The sequence below is a fragment of the Petromyzon marinus genome, chromosome 13 (assembly GCF_048934315.1).
Source record: "Petromyzon marinus isolate PM22_M1 ecotype Great Lakes invasive population chromosome 13, UKy_Petmar_22M1.pri1.0, whole genome shotgun sequence".
Lineage (NCBI taxonomy): Eukaryota > Metazoa > Chordata > Hyperoartia > Petromyzontiformes > Petromyzontidae > Petromyzon > Petromyzon marinus.
This window is the reverse complement of record NC_133679.1, coordinates 14,049,465-14,057,124: the sequence shown is the minus strand read 5'-3', so window position 1 is coordinate 14,057,124 and position 7,660 is coordinate 14,049,465.

Sequence of the window (7,660 nt, the reverse complement as noted above, 5' to 3'; positions counted from 1 at the left end):
ATGGGCTGGAGAAGAGATGGACTGATGCGGTACGGGAGGATGTGGAGCTCTGTGAAGGAGGCTCGTGGAGGACGCTGCTACTGGGCAGTTGGAGGCAGTCGCCATCCAGCAATAACGGAGGGCAGAGGAGCGACGCTCACGACAACGAGCGGAGCGCCGGGCAGCTAAAATGCAGCAAGTTGGCACAGTAGGGGGTACAGCTGGTGCATCTTCCGGTCATCTCAGTCAGCCAACCCATGGCACTTGGATCTGTCCCGAGACCTCCTGTCAGCGAGCTTTCGACATCTCACGTGGCCTCAAAGTGCACCTGGCCTGGCACAGGCGCCATGTTGACGTAAACGTCACTTTGTGGCGAATTTCGCGCTATTGGTAGCGAGAAAAAACGCTGCTAATTTGAGGTCGAGCAAACCTATGGGAGACCCGGGACCGGTTCAGATGATCGTCACTGGTGTTGGTGGCCGTGAGCGGGATGCGAACTCGGGTCGTCAGGTTCGTAGCGCAGCTCGCAAAACCGCTGCACCATCGCTCCGACACACACTGACACAGCTACAACAGCCGTTTACCACTAGGTGGCGGTGACGTCACCACGGCGCTTGTGCCAGGCTAGGTGCAGGAGGTGTCATGCAGGAGGTGTCATGCATGGGTTGACTGACTTAGATGACCGACAGATGCATCACCTGTGTTCCCCACTGTGCCAACTTGTTGCGCTTTAGTGTCGTTGTGAGCGTCACTCCTCCGCCCTTCGCTGTTGTTGGAGGGCGACTGCCTCCAACTGCTCAGTAGCATCCTTCACGAGCCTCCTCCATAGTGGCCAATCTTGACACCGCTGGTACCAGTCATCGGCAAGTCCACTCAGCTCCACATCCTCCTGTACCGCATCGCTCCATCTCTTCTCCAGCCCGTGTCGTGCCCGTTTAGCCCCCTCGATTCAGTCAACCAAAGGTTGCTTGGGCATGCGGTGGCTGGGCATGCAGGCTACTTGACTAAGCCAACGCAGCCTTGCCTGCCGGCGGAGCTCACTCGTGGGAATGTGTCCAGATATTTATTTGCAGCCTGGTTGAACCCAGAATGGTTTGTAGGCAGGCCAGTCTGAAAGTTTAAAACTGGCCCAGATGTTCCATTAGAGGTATCTACATTTCGCAAGCAAAGAGAATAGAGGGCATGAATCTGGCCGAGAAGACCTGGAGCTTCGTTTGGAGAGACAGAACAGGTGGCTTCCACACAGCGGAGCGCAGCTGATGAAACTGTAATGCTGCTCGGCTGATTCGGAGCGAGACCTCTGCTGCCAAACCGGAGCTGTCCATAAGCACACTACCCAGGTACGGAAACTTCTCCACTCTCTCCACAACTGCCCCATCCCAGGGTGTTGAGGGTGTAGAGTATTGGATGTTAAAAAATACCCAGGCAGGTGCTTAGTATTGGTTGGGGTGATGGGAAGGCCCATTCTGTTGGTGGCACACTGCAGTGGAACCTCCAACTCCTTCTCAACATGAGCAGCAACCACCATGGGTGACCAGTCGGGATTCATCCCTTGACCGCACCCGGGCATCAATCAGCCTCCCATTGTATCTGTGCCAGAATTAAACTCCACTGGTGAAATACGCGGTGCGCATAATGTTAAGCGAAGCAACTGAGGGCAAACAGGTGTGCGTGACGTTTGCACGGACAAACCGCCATTTGTAAGGGGCGAAGCAGGTGCAAACGGGGTCGACCAGTTGCGCGCGTTAATACCGGAGGTGTTGCCAGGGAGATGAGGGTTGATTGATGGGCCAACAGGCGCCAGGCTGGTGAGAGCCTAAAGAGACGCACGAGAGGTCTCGGATAATTAGCAGAGGAATATAAAGGCGTTTGCGTGAGCGGAGCGGGGAGTTTGCCGGGAACCAAGAGTGAAAACATCTCGCCACTGCCGCTCCAGGGGCAGCGGTGGAGATGAAGAGTTGCTGTGTGCGGAGACGCTGGGTGTAGAGACACTGAGTGCGAGGACGCTGTGTGCAGAGACGCTGTGTGCGAGGACACTGAGTGCAGAGACGCTGCGTGCAGAGACGCTGTGTGTGGAGACGCTGTGTGTGGAGACACTGAGTGCAGAGACGCTGCGTGCGGAGACGCTGAGTGAAGAGTCGCTGTGTGCAGAGACGCTGTGTGTGGAGACGCTGAGTGCTAAGATGCGTTGTGCAGAGTTGCTGTGTGCGGAGTCGCTGTGTGTGGAGACGCTGTGTGCGAGGACGCTGTGTATGAAGATGCTGTGTGCGGAGACACTAGGTGCGGGGACGCTGTGTGCGGAGTCGTTGTGTGTGGAGTCGCTGTGTACGGAGTCGCTGTGTGCAGAGTCGCTGTGTGCGGAGACGCTGTGTACGAAGACGCTGTGTGTGGAGATGCTGTATGCGAAGACCCTGTGTGTGAGGACGCTGTGTGCGGAGACGCTGTGTGCAGAGATGCTGAGTGCAAAGACGCTGTATGCGGAGTCGTTGTGTGTGGAGTCGCTATGTACGGAGTCGCTGTGTGCGGAGTTGCTGTGTGCGGAGATGCTGTGTGTGGAGACGCTGTGTGCTAAGATGCTGTGTGTAGAGACGCTGTGTGTAGAGACGCTGTGTGTGGAGACGCTGTGTGTAGAGACGCTGTGTGTGGGGACGCTGTGTGTAGAGACGCTGTGTGTGGAGACGCTGTGTGCGGAGACGCTGTGTGTGGAGACGCTGTGTGTGGAGACGCTGTGTGTGGAGACGCTGTGTGTGGAGACGCTGTGTGTAGAGATGCTGTGTGTGGAGACGCTGTGTGTGGAGACGCTGTGTGTGGAGACGCTGTGTGTGGAGACGCTGTGTGTGGAGACGCTGTGTGTGGGGATGCTGTGTGTGGAGACGCTGTGTGTGGAGATGCGGTGTGTGGAGACGCTGTGTGTGGAGACGCTGTGTGTGGGGATGCTGTGTGTGGAGACGCTGTGTGTGGAGACGCTGTGTGTGGAGACGCTGTGTGTGGAGACGCTGTGTGTGGAGACGCTGTGTGTGGGGATGCTGTGTGTGGAGACGCTGTGTGTGGAGACGCTGTGTGTGGGGATGCTGTGTGTGGAGACGCTGTGTCTGGAGACGCTGTGTATGGAGACGCTGTGTGTGGAGACGCTGTGTGTGGAGACGCTGTGTGTGGAGACGCTTAAAGTGACTATGTGACTGTGCAAACAGAAAATCCAGGAAAAAACATCAAAATATTCCTGAAATCGCACCGTACACAAACGCTGTGTGCAAAAATCCCAGTGGGATGTAAGTCAAACAACAACAAGAAGAAAACTTAGATTAAGGCCATCAGTCTAACTCCATACTACAATAAACAAAAACATTGCCAAACCAAAAAACTTTTAGAAATCACCAAAATAAAGCCATAAATGCAGTGTAACAGTGATCATAGGAACTGTGACCGAATTTTTTACAATAAACGACATAAATAACATGTAACACCAAACCCTAGAGCCACAGCTGGCTGCATGAGTCACTCCACAACAACAGGAGCATCAGTCGGAGTATCAATTTTTTCAGTGCACCTTTAAGATCAGCACGCTAAATCAAAATACAGATAATACTTTGCAGCGGTCATCCGGAGCGAAACATTTTATTTTATTTTAGGCCACTGAATAGCAGTGGCAGCTAGGGGTGTACAACACCTCTAGAGTAGTTTTGAGTGAAGATCTCATAGGTAGTGATTCAAGTTGCAGTTTATTGGCAATAGCATTCCAGATCCTGGGGGCATCAATAGCAAAGGCCCTTCCTCCAGTTTTTGTACGGCAATAGGGAATGTGAAGCTGGCAGATGAGCGAAGACCTGAGGTCAAATTTGTTCTTTGAAACAGAGAGGAGATCCAGCAGGTAGTCTGCGGATTTTTTTGTAAGTACATCGTGAATAAATAAGATCTGGTGCACAAGCCGTCGAACATTAAGAGATGTTAAGTTTGACCCAATGTAGAGATCACAGTGGTGAGTCCTATATGGGCAGTTCAATGCAAATCTTAAGGCCGAGTGATAGATGGAATCAAGCTTCTTCAGTACCGTACTTGAGGCTGATTTATACACGATATCACAGTAATCAAGTAGACGCAGTGTGCGGAGTCGCTGAGAACAGAACTGCTGAGTGCAGGATAAGGGAGGTGAAAGGTAGATAAGAGAGGGGAGAGGTTAAACACAAGTGACCGTATAGATAGTTATAGGAGTGCCTAGAACTGCTGCAAGAAGAGGCGAATGAAGTGTAAGCAGGTGACTTGTTACAACGTGTCGGTGTCAGTCATTTTTGAAGACACTACACATGGAAGGTTTTTCGAACTACGTGGTCGAAGACGATGTTAAATAATGTGGGGGCCAGATGACATCCCTGTCGCACCCCAAGGTGAACACGGAATGGCTCCGACTCCCGGCCACGCCACTTTACCCGGGCCTGCCCACATCACACTGACACAAAGACAAAGATCCCCCGTATAGCCTTAACAGACTGTTGGGGAAAGTGCCGTTAGCGAGCACCCATGAATACCGGCACGACACGCAAGGAGGTGGGTGGCCAACACCACGCCCGGCCGCCTTTGTCTCCCCAGTGGCGATGTTAAGTTTGACACCCGGTACTCATTTGAGGACCGGTTCAAATAATCGTCACCGGTGTTTGCCGTGAGCGGGAAACGAACCGGGGTCGCCAGGTTCGTAGCGCGGTGCGCTAACCGCTACACTACCGCTCCCCAACACACACACACACACCGACACATACACACAGACACACACACACACACCGACACACACACACCGACACACACACACACCCCGAAACACACACACCGACACACACACACACACACCAACACATACACACCGACACATACACACACACCGACACACACACCGACACATACACACAGACACACACACACACACACCCCGAAACACACACACGGGCACACACACACACACACACCGACACACACACACCGACACACACACACCGACACATACACACAGACACACACACACAAACCGACACACACCGACACACACACACACACCGACACACACACACCGACACACACACACCGACACACACACACACACCGACACATACACACAGACACACACACACCGACACACACACACACACCGACACACACACACACCGACACACACACACACCGACACACACACACGGGCACACACACACACACCCCGACACACACACACCCACACACACACACACACCGACACACACACCGACACACACACCGACACACACACACACCGACACATACACACAGACACACACAGACACACACATACACACCGACACACACACACCGACACACACACCGACACACACACACCGACACACACACACGGGCACACGCCGCAGCCGTGGCACAAGTTCGCGTTCAGCACAGCTGAGCAAACACTTCGAGACATCGCCTCGCCCCCCCTCCTCTCCCTTCCCTCCCTCCCTCCTTCCCCCTCTCCCACCTCCTCCTCCTCCACACAGCTGCACTGCCTGCCTTTTGAATTGATGACTACCGGGGCTTGCCAGCTGTTGTAAACGTGGGATAGGAGAAGGCAGTGCGGTCCTGGGGTCCTGGGGTGGCTATGAGATATTAACTCCCTTGCCTGGTATGCAGGAGGTGATGGGGTCGATCACAACCCTGACGCCCGCTGTAAATTTTGAGTTTCCGTGTCTCTCTCTCTCTCTCATCATCATCATTACGGTGGCTAGGAGATGTTGACTCCCTCGCCTGGTATGCAGGAGGTGATGGTCACATGGGCAACTGGCTCTGACCCAATTCCTCAACCGCATCAATTCCATAAACCCAGCAATCAAATTCACCATGGAGGTAAAAAGGGATGACTTGCTACCCATCTTGGATGTCTTAATCAAAAAGAGACCAGATGGCTCAATGAGCCACTCTGTCTACAGGAAAGTAACCCATACTGATGCCTACCTAAAACCTGATTCCCACCACCCATCCCAATAGAATTCCCTCATCAAAACGCTACACCACAGAGCTCAATGTATCTCCGACCATGAACACCTGACCAGTGAACTCAAACACGTACACCAAGCTCTCAAGGCAAATGGATATTCTGACTACACAATCCGCAAAGCCATCACCCCAACCGTGAGGAAGGAGCCATCTGAAGATCCAATAAAAACCATCACCTTGCCATACATAGCTGGGGCAACCAAAAATATTTCCAAAATCATGAACAAACACAATATCCAGGTCCGATTTAACACAGTACATAAAATTCGTGATCTGATCCCACCTGTGAAGGACAAGATTCCTGACATGCAATACCCCAGCGTCTACAAACTAAGCTGTATCTGCGGCAGAAGTTACATTGGGGAAACTAAGCGACATGTCTCGGACCGTGTTCGTGAGCGTAAGGCAGACTTGAAACACGGCAGGACCAATACTTCTGCCGTGGCTAATCATTGTTTTAATGCGGTTGGCTCACGCGAAATTGATTTATCTCAGACGATGGTACTTTGCAAGCCTACTGGCTATCAACAAAGATTCGTTAATGAAGCCATCCATATATAGAGACACAGACACAATTTCAACCAAGAGGATGGTTATAAACTCAGCAATCATTGGAAAGATGCCATCTACCACTTTGGGTCATGACTTGACTTGTGTTTTCTTGTTAATCAACTTCCACCGTCAGCAGTGTGGAGCAGGGTGCAGTGGTTGCCTGGCGGCCCTTTGATTGGTGTAGACCCACTGCCGGTGTCGTTGTTGTCTCCTGAATTGGCATCAGCTGCTGGTGCTGCTGAGACTCTTGGGCTACGCCCATCCCTAAACCTTTATAAACAGTTTGCCTTTAGAGGCTAACCCCCCCTTTTCCTGATGACGACCACTTGTGTTGCGATCAAAACGTCGTGGCTTTTTTTATTTTGCAGGCTACAGTCTACATTATAGACTGCCAGTACGCTCACCCAGCTTAATAACCAGGCTACAGTCTACATTATAGACTGTCAGTACACTCACTCAGCTTAATAACCATTACTACAGTGTACATTATAGACTGCAAGTACACTCACCGAACTTAATAACCAGGCTACAGTCTACATTATAGACTGCCGTTACACTCACCGAACTTAATAACCAGGCTACAGTCTACATTATAGACTGCCAGTACGCTCACCCAGCTTAATAACCATTGCCACAGTCTACATTATAGACTGTCAGTAAACTCACCGAACTTAATAACCAGGCTACAGTCTACATTATAGACTGCCAGTACACTCACCCAGCTTAATAACCAGGCTACAGTCTACATTATAGACTGTCAGTACACTCACCGAGGTTAATAACCAGGCTACAGTCCACATTATAGACTGTCAGTACACTCACTCAGCTTAATAACCATTGCCACAGTCTACATTATAGACTGCCAGTACACTCACCAAACTTAATAACCAGGCTACAGTCTACATTATAGACTGTCAGTACACTCACTCAGCTTAATAACCATTGCTACAGTCTACATTATAGACTGTCAGTACACTCACTCAGCTTAATAACCAGGCTACAGTCTACATTATAGACTGCCAGTACACTCACCCAGCTTAATAACCAGGCTACAGTCTACATTGTAGACTGCCAGTACACTCACCCAGCATAATAACTAGGCTACAGTCTACATTATAGACTGCCA